Source organism: Felis catus, chromosome A2 (genome assembly GCF_018350175.1).
Source record: "Felis catus isolate Fca126 chromosome A2, F.catus_Fca126_mat1.0, whole genome shotgun sequence".
Classification (NCBI taxonomy): Eukaryota; Metazoa; Chordata; class Mammalia; order Carnivora; family Felidae; genus Felis; species Felis catus.
This window is the reverse complement of record NC_058369.1, coordinates 89737879-89757746: the sequence shown is the minus strand read 5'-3', so window position 1 is coordinate 89757746 and position 19868 is coordinate 89737879.

Here is a 19868-nt window from a genome sequence, read left to right as displayed (position 1 = left end):
CTAATTCATCACAAATGCAAAGCACAAAGCATGCTGTGTGTCACAGAGAGCCACTGAATAAATGTTTGTTGAAATGATGAATGAATTCAATAGGCAAGACTAAATTATCTAGTCATTGTCAGTATTATTATATTAAAATGGATTTATGCTTACTCTGAGAAATACTTTAAATGCAAGACATTTATTCAAAAATACATAACACCTACTGTGTACAAGTCCAGGGTTAATTGCTTAGTATAAAGAGAAAAAAAAATCCCTTCATCACTGAGATCAATGTCAGGAAGCAAAGACAGACAAATAAAAACATATTGGGAATAATAAATGTTTTGATAAGCTGTGTAAAGGATGTTACAGGATCAAAGAGGAAGACATCTGTCCTAGGCTAGAATTAGGGTAAGAATTGGAATACCAGCTCCCTTGAGAACATAATGCATGCTCTGGAACTTACAGTGTGCAGGAAGAACCTAAGTAGAAGAGTATTAGTAGGCTAATTTCAGTGGGACATGACCTTAGAAGTTTTCCATTACAAGAAGATCTCCCTGATAGCCAATCAGAAGCTAGCTAAGAGAAAAAGCACTATCAGTGCATTGACAAAGAATAGCAAAGAACTTTTGAAGATTTAAATTAATGCAGTAGCAGTAGCTATGGAGAATATGAATTTATTGATGAGAAATTTAAAAAGTAGAATAATCTGGTGTACATTTGTTGAAGTGTAAGAAACAGAAAAATTGGAAAGATTCTTTAGTTTCTATCATGTACGGTAAAATGTCTGTGTATTCAATTCAAGGCAAAAGGTGGATTTGTTAGCAGATGTGGGGAAGAAGACAGACAGTTGGTTGGATTGCGAACATTTTGAATTTTTAATGTCTATGAACAATAAAAGGCGGGCTCCAAATCCCAGGAAATGATTTATATTTAAAATATACATTCATGGACCCTTAGTGAATGTGTTTGCTAACTCTGTAGTCGTGGATGACTTCATCAGGGGAGACTATTAAAGTGATCAAAAAAGGGTCCCTGGAAAACCTCAGCAGATAAGAAATAAATGTAACAAAGTGATACTAAGACAGAGTGGCCACAGATACAGATGTAATACTTTCATAGAGTGGACCAATCTGGAAGTCAGGGGAAAAGGGAGACTCAAAGATTTATGAGCTATAGTTTCAAATGTCCTAGTGGAACCACTAACCATAAAGCAAGTTTGCCAAGACACTATTTAGGTAATACCTTTACTCATTTAAAAGTTACCTCCAATTATATATTCTCATTTAGGCAAACAGTAGATTAAGTCAATTAATTTTATTCTCTGTTTTGTTGTTAATGAAGCAATGTATTTTCTTCTGAATGTAGTCTTTAAGATGCCTTATATTCAGAGTGATTTGGAAAGTATCCATCAAGTAGTTAATGGTGGAAGTTTTCTGGTTTATTTTCCTTTGTTTTCCTGATTTGTGGTATTGGTTTTTAACTTTTTGTGCTCCTCGAATTTACCTTTTACAGGAGCATATATATTACAAAGAGAAATAAGAGAGTTAAAAAAACAAGTGTTTATATAAAATATGTAAAAACAGAAAATATAGCAGTTAAAGCTGTTATTTTATAATTTAAGCACAAATTCAATGTAAAAATATCTGTGGGTATTTTTTTAGAGACAGTGTTGGATAGTTTAATTTTATAAACCAGGTGATCTGCATTCCAGATAGTGTGCTATTCTTTTGATTTCCAGTGAAATATAATTAACCTTTTAATTAAATCACGGATCCTAACTGTTAGAGTTCTGATGAATACATACATCAGTGGAACCAGTGCCTCAATCAAGATATAGAACATTACCAAGCTCCTAGAAAGTCCTCTCGTGTCATTATCAAAATCACCAAAATCACGATGAGTGAGTTTGTTTCTGTATCTGAATTTAGAGAAATGAAATCGTCCTGTACTATTTTGTAAATGGCTTCATTTGCTTACATAATATTTTGAGGTTCTTCCTTATTGTTGACGGTCAACAACTCACGTTTCTTTTTTTAATTTTAGAGCAGACAATATATTACTAATATATCATACCATATACTATATCGTATATTAATATACTATATTATGGTTATACCACAATTTGCTCATTCTTTCTCTTGCTGATGGGCATTTAAGTTTCCAATTTTTGGCTATTATGAATAAAGGTACAATGAATAGTTGTGTATGAATCTTTGTGTGGATGTTTTCATCCTTTTTGGTATATGCTGGGTCATATGGTGAAAGTATATTCAATTTTGTAAGAAACTACCAGCTGTTCTTCAAAATACCTGACAAGTTTACATTTTCACCAGCAAATTGAGTTCTTCAATTTCTCATCAACACTGGTGCCTCATCAGCCATTTTTGTTTGTCATTCTACTGTGTTTGAAGTGGTACATTGTAATTTTAATATGCATTTCCTGATGACTAATAATACTAAACACTCTTTCATGTGCTTATTGCTCCTTTATATCTTCTGTTTGTAAAGTGTTTATTGAAGTCTTTTGACCATTTTGGAGATTGTTACTTTGCGGGAGGTTTTCTTATGTATTTTGGACACAAGTTCTAGAATATATGGGACTGAATATTCCCCCAAGTCTGTCCTTTGTTTATTCATTTCCTTAATGGCATCTTTTGACGATCAGAAAATTTTTTAGGAAATTGTACTGTATCACTTTTTTCTTTTGTAGTTTATGGCTCTTGTGACCTTAACCTTAACTTAACCTGAGCCTAAAGTTATGAAGACATTTTCTTGTCTTTCTTCTAGTTCTGTAGTTCTGGGTGTTATTTTTAGATCAACAGCCCATCTCAAATTAATTTTGGGAGATGAACTACAATAATAATTTTTTCCTACATGAATATCTGCTGGTTCCAGTAGCTTTTGTGAAAAACACCGTCATCTCTCTGTTGGATTTTCTCGACATCTTTTGTGAAAAAATAGTTGACCTTCTATACGCACATTTCTTCTGAACTCTTCATTCTGTCACACTGATGTATTTGCTCACCTGTATACCAATACCACACCACCTTGCTTATTGTATCTTTATAGTAAACCTTGAATTCAGGAAATATAACTTATAATGACACTATTTGTAAAAAATTCTTTGAAAATAAGTCATAATTCTTTTTCATGATTGTAGCTGTTCTGCATTATTTTTTGCTACCATATAAATTTCGGAACCATCTTTTTTTATTATCTCAAAGGGCCCAACTGAAATTTTGACAGGGATTATGGTCGCATCTGTGTCTCAGTTTGGAGAGAATGGACGTAGTAATATACTTTTCTATGAATATAGTTTATCTATCTTTTACTCATGCACTTATCTTTTATTCATGTAATTTATCTTTACGATGTTCTATACGTGTCATTATAGAGATCTTACTCATCTTTCATTACTGTCATTCTTACTCATCATGTATTTCTTCATGCTACTATTAGAGCATATTTAAAAATCAGTTTCTGATCATTTAACTGTAAGGTAAATATAGAAAACTAATTGTTCCTTATGTTATCCTTGTATCCTGCGACTGACCTTCTGCAATTAATCTGTTTATAAAGTCTTTTAGATTTTCTATGTATAAACATCTGTGTTTGCTATGTATCACATCTGTGACCAATGAGATATTTATGTCTTTTAATTCTTAATTTCTAATGCTTGCTTAATTGCACATAGAACACATACCCTTGTATTTTTTTCTATCCTAAAAGAAAAATTTAATATGTCACAATTAAGATATTACCAAAAATCTATTTTGAGTCTTTAACTAAAATGAGAAAGTTACGGTTTATGTCTACTGTGATACATTTTATATTATAAAGATACACTGTTTTTCTAACTACTGAGATCATAAATGGTCTTTCTTTCTAATTTGATTGATAAGGGCTATTATTTTGATTTTCATTACATTTGGGGGAAAATCCCACCGGGCTGGGCTGATTATTCAAATTTATGTATTGCTTGATCCAATTTGTAATATTTTGTTAAGAATGTTGACATTTATATTTAGGACACAATAGTAGCTTATTATTTCCTTTCTCATGATATCAAGTACGAGCACCAGGCCTATGTTAGCTTCATAACAAGTTGGGAAGTGCGTACACTTATTCTTGAGGTCAGTAACCAGAGTAATGCTGGCTAATCAAATCCTACACTCTTTGTGAGAAGTAGTTTGGTAAAAACCTCCATAATTCACAGCATTTCAGCACGAGTCCAATGAGCTGGAACAATTTTTTCTTCAAAGTCTCAGGTTGGAATGAAATGATCCCACATTAACAACCCTGCAAACTTCACAGGCTGTATCTTTATGTTATCCTCTTTGACTATTTGGGTGGCCAGCGCCTTCATGGTGAAAATCTTATTAAGCCAAATAGAATATTCTGAATTTTAAAACTGAGTTGGAATTGCAGATCTGTCAGTGCTTAAAGCTGGGAGACGCTTGTGGAGCACATGCTCCTAAGTCAGTAAACTTGGACCATATGAGCAACAAATGTAGTCCTCTAAAGTTAATTTGAAAGGCGACCTCCCAAATCTTGCTACCCAAGAGATGAGAGGGAAATGACAGCTCTCTTCAACAGGACTACGTTCCTTTCAAGGGATTGTTCAAAGGTTTATCTGGAATGTGGACCTTTTTTGATCATCTACATACCAGAGATACAGAAACCTGAGAGAAAACATTAGGAGTGCTCTTTGAGTCAGGAACTGCCCAATACGCTGTGTTAATTACTTACAATAATAATGGGAGCACCCTGGAGGCCTTTAAACAGGAAAATGTTTTCAGGAGCATGGTCTGCTCTGTTTTATTTCTTTATGATATGAAATATATTAACAATGACAGATGAAGCAGAGCCCGTAGGAGATGTGCCAGAGGTGTGGTGACAGCCTGGTATTCACAATGGATGTATCGGTGTGCCTCAGGCATCTGTTTTATATACTCCACATTTTGAAAGCCAGTAACACAACATCGTTCCTTAAATTTTACTGGATATTATACGATAAATGTATTCCACCAGAAGTTTGAGGTGGAACAGCTTTGATATAAACGGAATGCCAGAATTGCAAGTAAAGGAGATTTTCAGCAAGGATTGAATCATTTCTAATAGTGGGAACAAATGTGTGTGGTTCTCCCTCCTCAATTCCCAAATACCACGTATATGACTAATTTACTAGAAAGATATACACGATGTTACTCTTCTGCTAATAGAACTCAGCTACTTCTCACAAAGCAGGACTCTCGGCTTCAATCTAGATTAGCCATACCTTTGTAATGCACATAAACTGTAAGTACAAATCAAAAGGGCATCACTTATAATTAAAATGATGAGGTTAAACATTTCCTAGTTAATAATCTGCTGTTAACTCCTAACGTTAGGTAACATGGCTGTAAACCAGAATTACACCTTCGGAAAAAGAGGAATGGGTTACTCCAGCAATACCTAGAAATAAAACAGAACTCAGAAAACAACAAAAGTGACAACCCAACAGACAAAGTGTCTTGGAGACAGAAGGGAGCAAGATGGTGAGGAAAGTCTACAGAGATAGAACATAGACAAAAGAAATTTCCTGGGGCGCCTGGGTGGCGCAGTCGGTTAAGCGTCCGACTTCAGCCAGGTCACGATCTCGCGGTCCGGGAGTTCGAGCCCCGCGTCAGGCTCTGGGCTGATGGCTCCGAGCCTGGAGCCTGTTTCCGATTCTGTGTCTCCCTCTCTCTCTGCCCCTCCCCCGTTCATGCTCTGTCTCTCTCTGTCCCAAAAATAAATAAAAAATGTTGAAAAAAATTTTTTTTAAAAAGAAATTTCCTTCTTTCCCTTCCCTTTAAAGTTATAGGATATCAGTGACAAAATTTAAAAGATCCAAGGAGCCAAGCACACAGGTGAGGGTATATCCAAACCAGGGTTTGGAGAAACTTGATCTGAATTTTCCAAAGCAGATACCTGGTAATATATATCAAGACAGTACCATGTTCAAAGAGCCAGTTGAGCAAACCAACGCACGTGTACAAACTGAGACTAAGGAAGCCAAGGGTATGTCGACCTCTGTATGAACACACTGACTTCATGTTTTTAATTTAGTGTGTCTTTGGGTTAATTAGATATTCTTTTGCACGACCAAAAGTATGCCTGAGTATGCCTCTACTTTCAAATATTCCTAAAATTTCCGATTTAGGATAAGAGGCAAAAATAGGCTCTTTGTGGCAAAACAATCAGCATAAGGGTACATTTACCAGGAATATTTTATTGTGGGCTTAAAATAGACTTAAATGTCTAAATTCCAAAAAGAGGATTGTTTATTTATTTATTTATTTTGCTATTCGTATCCACTCACACAAATCCCACTCAGGACAAAGTCTGAAAACTCTCATCTCTGCTGGAATATCATATTTAATAGAACTAGATCATAGACCTCAAGAATAACCAGTCCTAAAAGATTCATATCACACAGGTCATATGAATCCAGGAGTTTCGAAACACAAAATGGCTTACTTTTTAAAAACGATATTATCGTTTGAGTCAAGTCCTATATTAGACTGCAAAAGACGATTTGTTTCACGGTTTATTTTCAAATTTATAGTAAACTAGTTTAGCCCTTTAAAGAGGTAAAAATTAAAAATGGTATAAACCACCTGACCTAAAAGATGTCTATCATCCACTCCCCACGCCCCCCCAAAAAAAGTTTTTAATAGAAAGAAAAGAAAAATATCTCTAAATATCTTCATGATTGCATTCATCTCAGTACCCAATGATTACCTACCAATATCTTAAATGAAATATTTAATATTGTAAGTATATTTTTATACTTCTAAATACATGAACCCTTCCCTAAAATCTGGATGTACGTAACTAGACTAACGTTCATGAAGCTAGTGCCTAAAAGAGTCCAGGCACAAACCCATATCTAGGACACAAAATTCTAAGAGAGGAGATTAATTATAGGAAGTGGCTCACTAGTATGTAGACGGCGACGTCCTACAATCTGCTATCTGCCAGAGAACCAGGGGAGCCAGGGGTATTCAATCTTAAGCACGAAGGCATGAAAACCAGGAGCTCTGGGGTGTGAAGGCAGAAAATGGATAACCCAGGTCAGTGAGAAAGAGAATTTGCTCCTCCTCCCACTTGTATTCAGGCCCTTAAAGACTGCATGATGCCTATTCATACTTGTGAGGGGAGGTCTTCTTTACTGAGTCTACTCATAACAAATGCTGATCTCTTCTGCAAACACCCTCACAGACAAACCCCCAAATAATGTTTTATCAGCTATCTGGTCATCCCTTAGCTCTGTCAGGTTGACATATACAATTAAGCACTACATCAGTCAAGGGACTGATGTACTAATGTACTAATGTTCCAGCAGAAAACGACTATGAGACCTGATAAAATTAAAGCAAACAAACAAAACCAAAAAAACTATCTTAAGCCACTGAGTAAAGCACATCTGTAAAAGAAAATGAGTTTGAGTTTTTACAGCTTCAGTCTGGGGTTAAGTTCAATACAAGTGCCTGAAGCAAAAAACAAAACAAAAACAAAAACAAAAAACAAATAAACAACAACAACAAAAAAGACAAATAAACCAAGCAAACAAAACCCTTGAAAACGTTGTGAGGGGGCGGGGGAAACCAGCAAACTGAAGCCAGAGAAACTGTGGCTGTAAAAAGAGTGGGGGGAATATCAAGATGGAAAAAAAAAATGAAATTGGATTGTCAAACTTTATCCCCATTTCTGAATAACCCTGGAATTATGTACACGCAGGGCAGACTCAAAGCACCTCAACAAGAGACAAGAAAAGTGAATTTAGGTCAAAGTTCAGGCAACAGACTACGCAGTTCAAGTCCAGCAAAGGTAACTGCGAGCTACACAAAAGAAACAAAACTCATCTGAGAAAAGATTCAATCACAAGTTTCACAACTTGTGAAACCATGTCCAAGATAAATTCAAAATTGTTGATTATATAAGAACCAAAATGAAATAAAAGGGACATATTTCCTGGAGAAAAGAAAATAACAGGGGTGCCTGGGTGGCAGTCGGTTGGGCGTCTGACTTCGGCTCAGGTCATGATCTGGCAGTTTGTGAGTTCTAGCCCCACATTGCACTCCGTGCTAACAGCTCAGAACCTGGAGCCTCCTCCAGATTCTGTGCCTCCTCCTCTCTCTGCACCTCCCATGCTCATGCTCTGTCTCTCTCTGTCTCTCAATAATAAATAAATGTTGAAAAAATGTTAAAAAAGAAAATAGCACTGAAATAAACCAGATATGGACTTAAATATTAACCAGATTTATATACTTGACATAAAGTGATAAAACACTCACTGCACAAACTGTATACTGTAGTCTCTATACAACCACTAAAACTCATGCAAAAATTAAAGTAGAATTCTAACAAATATTGAAATAATCCCCCTTCAAAAAAGAGCCAATAAGAAGAGGGATAAACAGCACAGAAAACTATTAATGTAGCATGTAGAACACTATTAATAAAATGGTAGGCGAATTCAAAATTTATAGTAAATATTATGACAAATATTAATGGATTAAATATTCCAATTGCAAATCATGTATCTAATGGAGCTTATAGGCAGAATATGAAATAACTCTTAGTATTATGAAAATAATGAACTCAATGAAACAAACAAAAATGGTAAACAATTTGAACAGACACTTCATACAACCAGGTATACAATGATCAATAAACGTGAAAATACCCAACATCTCTAGTCATCAGGGAAATGCAAGCACAGAAAGATTTGCTTAGAATTAAGTCTAGGGGCGCCTGGGTGGCTCAGCTGGTTGGGCGACCATCTTCAGCTCAGCTCATGATCTCAGGGTTGGTGAGTTCAAGCCCCTCATTGGGCTCTGTGCTGACAGCTGGGAGCCAGGAGCCTGCTACGGATTCTGTGCGTCCCTCTCTCTCTGTTCCTCCCCCGCTTGCACTCTCTCTCTCTCTCAAAAATAAATAAAGGTTAAAAATGATTTTTTTAAGAATTAAGTCTAAAAGATTTATAATACCAACTGCAGATAAAAATGTGGAACATCTAGAACTTTCATACACTGTTGGTTGGAATATAAAATGTTATAACCACTTTGGAATATGGCAGCATCTACTAAAGTTAACATATACACACCATGTGACCCACAATAACACTATTTACCCAATTAACTATACCCAACTATTTCCAATCAAACTAACTACTGTAAAGGAAAAAGTTTAGAGGTCATCTGGGGGGGGGGGTTGGGAGAGGGCATAGACTGCAAAGGGATACAAAATAACTATTTCAGGTGAAAGGGCATTTTTCTCTCTTGATTGTGAGACAAGTTATGGGACTATACATTCATCACAATTCAATCACACTATACACTTAAAATAGGTGGGTTTATATCATGTAAACTATTCCTCAAAACCTATGGGGAATATATATGAGAATAGCATTATTCCGGGGATAGATAAAATGTGTAAAGAGGTGGGAGAAAAAAAACAAGAAGGCCATTTATGCATTGGTACTAAAAGATATTTCAACCTAATGTTTTACTGGAACAAAAAACACATCTTTCCCACTGCAACTCTCCCCACCCCCCCCCCACCCTTCTCCTTCTGCTTCTTCATTTTCCTTCTTTTTCACTTCCTCCTCCTTCATCTTGTCCTTATTCATTTTCTCTTGTCTAAATTAGAGTTTTGCATAGATAAAAGCCAAATAAAATACACAATTACATTTACCCATTAAAAGTTTCATCTATAGCCTCATGATGGTGTAGATAATAAATCAAGAACAGCATTTTAATCAATGTCCATTATTACATGTGTAATTACCTTGCTTTTTGTTGTTTCTATTTTGTTTTGTTTACTGCTGATATTCAGCATCTTTAAGTGCCTGGCACATGAAAGGCATTGGAAAAATATTAGTTGGAAGTTGAACTCTGTTCTTTGCTTAGAACAGGTAGGAATCAGGGAATAGAGTCATCAATTGAAACATCTTGGTCCCTCTTTAAAGGACCACATGACCACACACATACACACACATTCTCACAAAGACACAATACTCAGTACGTATATGAGAGATACAAAGAAAATATTTGAAAACCAAGTTTGAGATTGGTTTGAGATTTCTCTGGGGGAAACAATTTTAACTAGAGCACTTAGAGGCGACCTCTATGAGAAAGGATTAAGTTTATGGATAGAGAATAATCACACACACACACACACACACACACACACACACACACACACCATGGTATTTGATTTTACATTATCTTAGATATTTTCTTTGTGACACAATTATAATTGGCTGAGAAAATAAAGTACCCCAAGTGCTTATTCAACTATATTCAAAATCTTATTAATATTTTATCTGAATGAACAGACTTTTCCGATAGTTCTAAAATCATCTAAACACACATTCAATTGTCATATACTTAAGTGGTTAATGTGAGATATATTCAAAACACACTTTTAATATATGGCAAGTGTTACCTCAAATAATTTCTGATATTTTATATGAAAATGAATAATTAGTAAAGGTCATAGGGTCAGAATAATTGAGTTACATTATCTATGAGGATGCATTGTAAAGCATAATGTGTCACACCACTTAGTATCAATCAAATTCACTTTTCAAACAAGCAAAATACTTTATTGAGCTAAGAAATATTTGAGCTAAGAATGCATATCTTATTGATGGGAATGACTTTCAGCTTCCTGCAGACCATTAGGTGGGTCAAAATCAGAGCTAAGGTCTTGGAGAAGAGCAAACAGCTGTAGGTGTTTTTAATTTAGTTTTAGATTTTTTTCTTTTCTTTTTTTAAAATATAGTTTATTGAGAAATTGGTTTCCATACAACACCCTGTGTTCAACCCAACAAGTGCCCTCCTCAGTGCCCATCACCCACTTTCCCCTCTCCCCTACCCCCATTCAACAGTCAGTTTGTTCTCTGTATTTAAGAGTTTCTTGTGGTTTGCCTCCCTCCCTCTCTGTTTGTAACTTTTTTTCCCCTTCCCCTCCTCCAGGGTCTTCTGTTAAGTTTCTCAACTAGAATAGCACATGCGTGCGCGCGCACACACACACACACACACACACACACACACACACACAAAACCATGACATTAGAGCTACTGCTATAGAAGCATAAAAATCTTACATTTGAATTAAATGCTGTTGTGGTATTGGTAGACAGAAAGGGAGAGAAAGAGACAAACTCTTCTGGCCATTGCAACCCAACAGCCATGTAACTTTAGTGAGCATGGGTCAGGAAATCCACATTTACTGCAGACCCATCTCAATATTACATATTTTTGTCAAGAAAATATATATACTCTTATGTTTTATGGATATTTGAAGAAATGTTTCAGATGTTATTTTGCATGAACACTGTTTTCATTTTAGTAACACACTCTGAGCACTAACCTCTTCAAATATGCAAATCCTTAATACAAATGTAACCAATACTTTTTGAAAAAAATATGAAATAGTATCAAATGTGTGAAATAATCTATAATTAATTGTATTAAAATTATTAATATGCTTCTAGCACCGCAGTACAAAGGTACTATGCCCTTGCTTAAGAAAGCTCAGCTTCAGTAACTTATTTTCTTTTCCGTTTTATCCATCCATGCTTTTAACAATTAAGTCATGTGCATTATCAATTACAAGTCCAATTATTTGGAAAGATTGTCTGAGCTTAATGGATTTGTGAAAGAAATAAGCAAAAAGGAACATTCTCTGCATACATTTGGCTATATCATAGTTTTTACTTCCAAAATGAAATATAATTTTGCAAATTGAAACTTTATTTTCCAATTGGAATATAAACCACTGAGTTCTTTGACACTGTGCCAAATCTTTATCCATTTAAAAAGGAAAATCAATGTTCCAGCCTTTAAATTCCAAGGTAAACTTTCCCTATATTCGACCATGGGCGAAACATACTTTTGGTGATAACTTTACCCTGGCTTGTCCAAACCCAGTCAAAAGCCTAAGAAGAAATAACTTCAGGAAGTAATTTGAGTAGTAAAAATATTTCCTGACCTAAAATTCATTATCAAGCAGTTTTGACTTTTAAGCAAGAACCAACTAAGGTTATGAATGTGAATGTAATGAAGAAGAATTACTGATAAATAATATGATTTGCCCAAAAATTGTTTGAAAAAAAATAATGAAATAAAACTGGAAACATCTAGCACTTATCCCAGTTTCAAATGCACTGTAAAGTTGAGAAGATGTTCAGTAACATATCTATCACGTAATTACTACTTCCTTTAAGTTTATTTACTTTCAGAGAGAGAGCGCAGCATGAGTGGGGGAGGGGCAGACAGAGAGAGAGAGAGAGAGAGAGAGAGAGAGAGAGAGAGAATCCTAAGCAGGTTCCGTGCTGTCAGCAGAGCCCAATGTATGGCTTGATCCCATGAGTAGTGAGATCGTGACCTGAGCCGAAATCAAGAGTCAGATGCTTTACCAACTGAGCCATCCAGGCATCCCATAAAATTACTATTTCTATAAAACCTTTATAATTGTATTTGTTGGCAAACTATATCTATACTAGAATTTTAAAGTATTTATGAGGCTTTATATCATTTCTAATTATTTTCTTTTCAAAATGACATTTAACGGTTCAAATTCATGAGACCGCAATTTGCCCCACAGTCATTACATAGAGGCCTACATGTAAAGAACAACATCTTTTCTTAGGTATTAAATTAAATGAAATTTAAAAAGAGAGAGAAAGTTACCATTCACTGAGTTTCTACTATGTATCTATTGCTATCCTAAATACTACTATAATATTTCTCATTTATTGCTATGAGACAGATATTGTCAACCCTAGTTTACCATTCTCAGAGAGTTAGTAATTTGCAAAGGGTTAAATATTAATAAATTGGGTGAATTCAACTCATCTCTCTTCTTTTACTTTGAATTCTACTGTCTTTTAGTGACATACATAATTCAATGATATAGAATGTGGAAGACATTGGGGTCTGTGACTTTTCACCATATCTGTCAATAAAAACAGCAAATATAAAAACAACTGTAACAACAAAACAACTAATATGCATTGAGTGTGCATTATAGTTTAGGACCCAGATTAAGCAGATTTTTCTAGGATTTTTTTCATTTAATGATCATAAAAAATCCATGACACGGGGTGCTATTTTTGTAGAGGATAAACGTGAGATTTCAGATGTAACTAGCCAAAAGGCACAGTTCATACACGATAAAGCACAAATTCAATCACAGCTTATTCTGTTTCAAGAGCCGGAACAGTAAGACACAGTGCTTATTCGCAATGTCTGTGCTTTGTCTTTTGCTTGAGTATGCCTAAAACATCTTTCTGAGCCTTAGGAGTCCAGCTTCAAAAAATCCCAAGTACATATACTCATGAAAATGAAAAAAAAGAAGAATCCAGTGAATTTGTACCAAGTCCTGAAGACTGAAAAGAAAAAATAAAACGACATTCTCTTCAATTGAGAAACCTTAAACTTTTGGATTAATTACAACAAACAGAGACAATCAATGTCACCCTTGAAAAGAAAGAAATAATTGGATCAGTCATGCATGAACTTGTAGTTCTTTCACTTTTATTTATCTAGATTATCAAATCAGTTAAAGGATTGATTGGGGTTTGAGGAATTCTTTTAAATTCCCCGCCAGGTTTCGGTTTGATCTCTTTCAATCTGAGTCAGAGAGGGAAAGAACAAAAGTGAGCAAGCAAGTGTTAACAATGAGGAAAAACTACCGTGGACTATAGTCCATGCTAACAATAGATGTAGCTTTGGTGAATTATTATTGCCTTAGCCACCAATGACCATGGTGGAAATTTACAACAATCTGAACTGAGATTCTTGGTCTGTTTAATAAACTACGGAGTTGACTTTATTGTCACACTGAACACTATTAAAAGTACAAAGCTAAAATTATTTTGTTATAAAAAAATCTAAGTTTATTTTTAGAATAATGACAGTGTTTATCTCAGACATTTATAAACTGTTCCTAAGCAAGTTACTAATTTGAGTTTTTTTACGTCCAATAGAGAAGTAGGTATGTTAGAAAAACATTAGAGCTTGGTTTTTCAGGATTAACTAAAATTTTGTGCAAAGTACTTTAGATACTATTAATGTATATTGTTCATTAAAAAGGAAAAAATAGCTAATGTTTATTCAGGTTTCACTATGTGATAACTCCATTCATAATTCACAAACTTTTAAAAATTTTTCATCATTCTTTTGTGATATATACATTATTATTATCAGCATAATGATGTCCACTAGAATTATGTGAGTAACATTATTTCACTGTTCATTCATTTTTTAAATTATTAAGTAATTATTTGAATTATAAATGAATAACTTACATAATTTAAAATTGTCTAGTACAATTTTAAAAAATAAACTGAAACAGGTAAAATTAATGTTAACAGGCTTTACCTAATATATCCAGAATATTGTTTCAACACATATTCAATATTTAATAATATTAGTGAGATAAATTACGTTCTTTTTTTATACTAAATCTCCTAAAAGTATGTATTTTACATTTATGACACATTTCAATTTGGACTAACCACATTTCAAGTGCCTGAGAGTCTCATGTTGCTAGCGGCTGCTATAACAAATGATGCAGATGACAGAGATGAGAAGACCAAGCCTTTTAAAACTTAGGAATGTACCCAAGATTATACAATTAGAAATACAGGCTGATCTCAGGTTCATACCAAAGCTGTGTAACTCTAAAATGAGGAAGGTTAACCACTAAGCATAATGGTCTACCTCTTCTTCAAGAGGATGAAATCTTTACATAGTAAGCATCTGGGTTATAGTAAGTGACTGCATTTCAACCATATCAGGTATACCTGACTGGCAGCATTAGAATGCTATTTGCACAACTGACTGAAGTATCTTCCAAAATAATTCAGCCAAAGGGAAGGGACTTAATTATGGTAAATTACAAGGAATACCAAAACCCTAAAATTGGGGCAGTGAAGAGGTTTTGTGTGTAATTTAATGTCTGGGTTTTTTTTAGAGGAGAGAATATTTTTTAGTATATCCAAGGGATAAGATTGTGCAATACTGGTAGGACTTTGGTTGACGATTACTTAAAATTATAATTGAAAATACCTTAAAACAATGTGAACATTTATGAAAGTAGAATAACCAGAGATCACTTTAGCTTAAGGTTGTTTTTGACCCAGAGGCTACGATATGTTTGAGACTACAACTCCAATTCCCCGTGACTCTCTTGGTTCTTCCCTGCTCCATCAGACAGTTGTGTTCTCTGATTGGCTCTGTTCGTGGGGAAAGAGTTGTATGCATTGTCCTCATCCAGGTGAATGAGAGTATCTCTTACACAGCTATTTAGGAAAAATATTGATATTGATTCTCATTGGACCTTCTTAGATCATCTACCCATTGCTTTGAGGTGAGGATGATAATATAGAATTTATTCTGGATCTATAGTTGAGGTCAAGGCAACCTCATGGACGTCAAGAGTAGCCACACATCTGTAAAGAATGGCACTCACACACACATTTGGGCAGTAGGTTTTTTTTTTTTTTTGGAAATTGGAGGTTGCACTAACAATCAAAAGCGAGAGCCAATGAAGCACAGTTGAGTTCAATTTTTAACTGCCTCCTGATGTGCCATGGCAAAATATTTTACATCTATTTATAATATTTTATGGATGTGTAATTTATATTAGATATACATTTTCCATCTACGTATAGTTTTATTACAAACATTCATATATTCAGAAAAGCAGAAATACTTTTACACGGAACCATATCCATACTACCTAGATTTTGTAACAGGCCTTTTACTATACTTGTTTTATTATATATCTGTCCACCCAGCAATTATTCTATTAGTCCATTATTTTTGCTTTAGTTTAAAATTGCAGGCATCTGTTTACTTTGGCCCCTATACTTCAGCATGCATATTAGTAACCAGAGTTCAATATTTGTTTCCAGTTTATTTTGAGGTAAAATTCACATAAATGAAATGCACCAACTGGAAAGGTATTTGATACAGTTTGACAGATACAATTGCTTCTGGAACTCTAACTCCTATCAAGATGGAGTATTGCTGCTGCTCTGGGATACCCCTTCCTGTTTCTTCCCAGTAAATCTAAATTCCCATATAGGCAACAACTTCCAACTGTTTTCCAGTAGAGATTAGCTTTACCTGTGCTCAACGCCCACATTAAGGGAAACATACAGTAAGTGTTCTTTTGTGAAAGAGTGCTTACTCAGCCTGAAGCACTGTGCATCAGTAACTTTGTTACCTCTTTATTGTTCACTGGGCTCTGTTTGCTTTTGGTCACTCTCCAGTGACTTCAGGTTTTTTTTTTTAATATTTTGTCCAAATTTAATATTTTGCCCAAATATTTTGTCCAAATTATCTACTAGAAGTTTTGTCTGACAAGAGCTACACAGGTCTTTTTGTATGTATAACCACATGTATGAATAGTTTTATATGTAATTGCTACTTCATGATATACAGGATATGATGGTATACATTTTTTGTTTGTTTTTCCAATAGGTGTGATGAGTTTAACTGAAATGATTTCAGTCGCTTACCCGGTCTGTTGTGGGATTTCAAGCTGATTATTAGTGATTAGGCTGTATTTTTGAAACCGTGATATATATTCTAGGAAAAATCCACTGGTTCATACTCTTACTAAGCTCATGACTTTGCCTTTCCTTAAAACAATGATCAAACCAGTGCTTGGTATGTGTATTAGAATAATCACTTAGAAACAAAACTACCCTAGGACCCAACTATTGCACTACTAGGGATTTATCCAAATGATATAAAAATGCTGATTCGAAGAGGCATTTGCACCCCAATGTTTATAGTGGAGCTATCAACGATAGCCAAATTATGGAAAGAGTCCAGATGTCCATCAACTAATGAATGGATAAAGAAGATACAATGGAATGCTACTCAGCAATGAAAAAGAATAAAATCTTGCTATTTGCAACAATGTGGATAGAACTAGAGTGTATTATGCTAAGCAAAATAAGTCAGTCAAAGTCAGATATCATATGATTTCACTCTCGTGGAATTTAAGAAACACAACAGATGGACATAGGGAAAGGGAAGGATAAATAAGGCAAAAACAAAGAGGGAGCCAAACCGTAAGACTCTTAAACACAGCGAACAAACCGAGGGTTGTTGGAGGGGAGGTGGGTGGGAGGATGGGCTAAATGGGTGATAGGAATTAAGGAGGGTACTTGTTGGGATGAGCACTGGATGTTTTAGGTAAGTGGTGAATCAGTGGGTTCTACTTCTGAAACAAATACTACACTGTATGCTAACTAATGTGAACTTAAATACATTTAAAAAAATAAATTAAAAAATAAATAACTATATACAATGGAGTATCACTCAGCAATCAAAAAGAATGAAATCTTGCCATTTGCAACTATGTGGGTGGAACTAGAGGGTATTATGCTAAGCGAAATTAGTCAGTCAGAGAAAGACAAATACTCTTTGACTTCACTCGAGAAAAACAAATACCATATGACTTCACTCATATGAGGATTTGAAGACACAAAACAGATGAACATAAGGGAAGGGAAGCAAAAATAATATAAAAATGGGGGGGGGACAAAACATAAGAGACTCTGAAATATGGAGAACAAACAGAGGGTTACTGGAGGGGGTGTGGGAGGGGGGGATGGGCTAAATGGGTAAGGGGCACTAAGGAATCTATTCCTGAAATCTTTGTTGCACTATATGCTAACTAATTTGGATGTAAATTTAAAAAATAAAATTTAAAAATTAAAAAAAATAAGTAACTATAATGAAAAACTTAGTCTAACTCCAAAAATAAAGAGAGAGAGAGAGAGAGAGAGAGAGAGAGAGAGAGAGAGAGAGAGAGAATAATCACTTAGCTCAGTCTTTCCATTTCCAGGAAGGGGATTATTCTTTAAATGCTTGTGACCTATTTTCCTTCCCCTTATTTCTCCCCATGTATAGCTGATTAATGGTTTCATTTCTTCTTACCACTCTGGTAGCTATATCCTCACATTGACTCTAGGCTTTGCCATGTAACTTTCTGTGGACAGCAGTGAATGTTATTTATATTCAGGGTCTCAAAAAACACTTGCTTATTTCTGTTTCACTCCTGAACAGTTTGGCTTGTTTGTTCTTGTACTGGCGTCACATGGTAAAACCATGCTCAAGCTCATCTGCCCAAGAGATGTGAGAAACCAACAGACAGAGGAAAACAAAGTGAATTTTTCCAGTCATCCTTGCAGTCCTAGATAAGATCGTTCTGTATCAATCAATAGGCAATCAAATCCCAACTATGTAAAGCAATCCAGTCATGACCAAATGAATCCCCTGGCTGAGCCCCATATATGTGGCCAACATTTGATGGGCTAAATAAACACTTATTGTTGTCAGCTATGGAGTTTTGGCATGGTTTATTATACAGTGCTACTGATTCAGTAGATAAAACCATGGAAAGAAAATGAGTTACCTGGGTAGGGATGACTGCCACTAGTCATGTTTGTAGACTGAAGGAAGATAATCAGTGGATCATCTTCTCTTCAGAGATTTGCTATTTTATTTTCTGGGCTTTTTGTGTGTTAACTGTTTTTGGTTTTGTTTTTTGCTCATTCACTTAGAGCAGTAGAAGCCTTTGTTTTTGGGTTATCCCAAAGCCTAACCAGAGAGACAGGACTTAGAAAGCTCATTTCACAAACACACTAAACTATATCTTCCAATTTAGCCTGTCTCAATAATAATGTTTTCTTTCTACATCTGTTACATGTTCTATCTCATTTGATCTAAGAAAATCAGGAGTAGAGCTACTGAGTTGACTCTCTCAACATCTCAATAACGAACACAAAGGAATCATTTGAATATGAGCAATAATTTAGGTGTTCAAAACATTAATATTATGGGGAAAAAGTTGGTAGAAGTGTAAAACCAGAGTAATGTAGTGCCGGGTAAAAACTGTTTGTTTTGGCCTCGGTAGACCATTAAACTAAAGGGCAGGAGTCCAGAGCCTGTTTAGTGCTCAAATTTACAAAAGAGGCAACAAACCAAATGAGCTCACATGGCATGCCCAATATCACCCAGTGAGTTTAGTGTAAAACTTGAGACCAGAACTTTAATTCATTGGTGTCTGTGTTCTAGAAAACAAAGTCTGAAAACAGAAGACCTGAATTTTAGTTTGAGCATTTCCTCTAACTCCACATGCGATTTAGAATCAGCCACTTTAACTCTTCAAGCGTCAGTTTTTCTCATGTGTAAAACATGAATGATAATCTCAGTCATGGCTATCTTAAATATTTGCCTGAGAATTATTTAAGTAATAATGCAAGCTCTGTGAATTTAATTTAGTTCATCCTAACAAACATTTATTATGAGTTAACTATACGTCAAGCATGCTAGTTGTTAAGGATATAAAAATGGTTTCAGGGAACTTAGGGTCGAAAGAGACAGAAACACACAACATAAGGTTAAAATAAAGTGTTAAGTGCTAAGGTAGAGACGTGCAAGAGAGAGGGGTTCGGGGGGGGGGGGCATGAATACTCTTGTGAGAATAACTCCATTCCAGTTAAATCAAGTCATAAAGGATACACTAAAATTGTCCAGGTGGAAAATATATAGGCAGGTCACTCCAGCAGAGGATCTGAGTAAGTCCAGAAAGCCTGTCAGAATGTATGTGTGGAAGTCTACTGAATACAGTTTGTATTACTAAATTATAAAGGAAGGTGTAGCAAGAAGTGAAACTACCGGGGCGCCTGGGTGGCGCAGTCGGTTAAGCGTCCGACTTCAGTCAGGTCACGATTTCGCGGTCCGTGAGTTCGAGCCCCGCCGTCGGGCTCTGGGCTGATGGCTCAGAGCCTGGAGCCTGTTTCTGATTCTGTGTCTCCC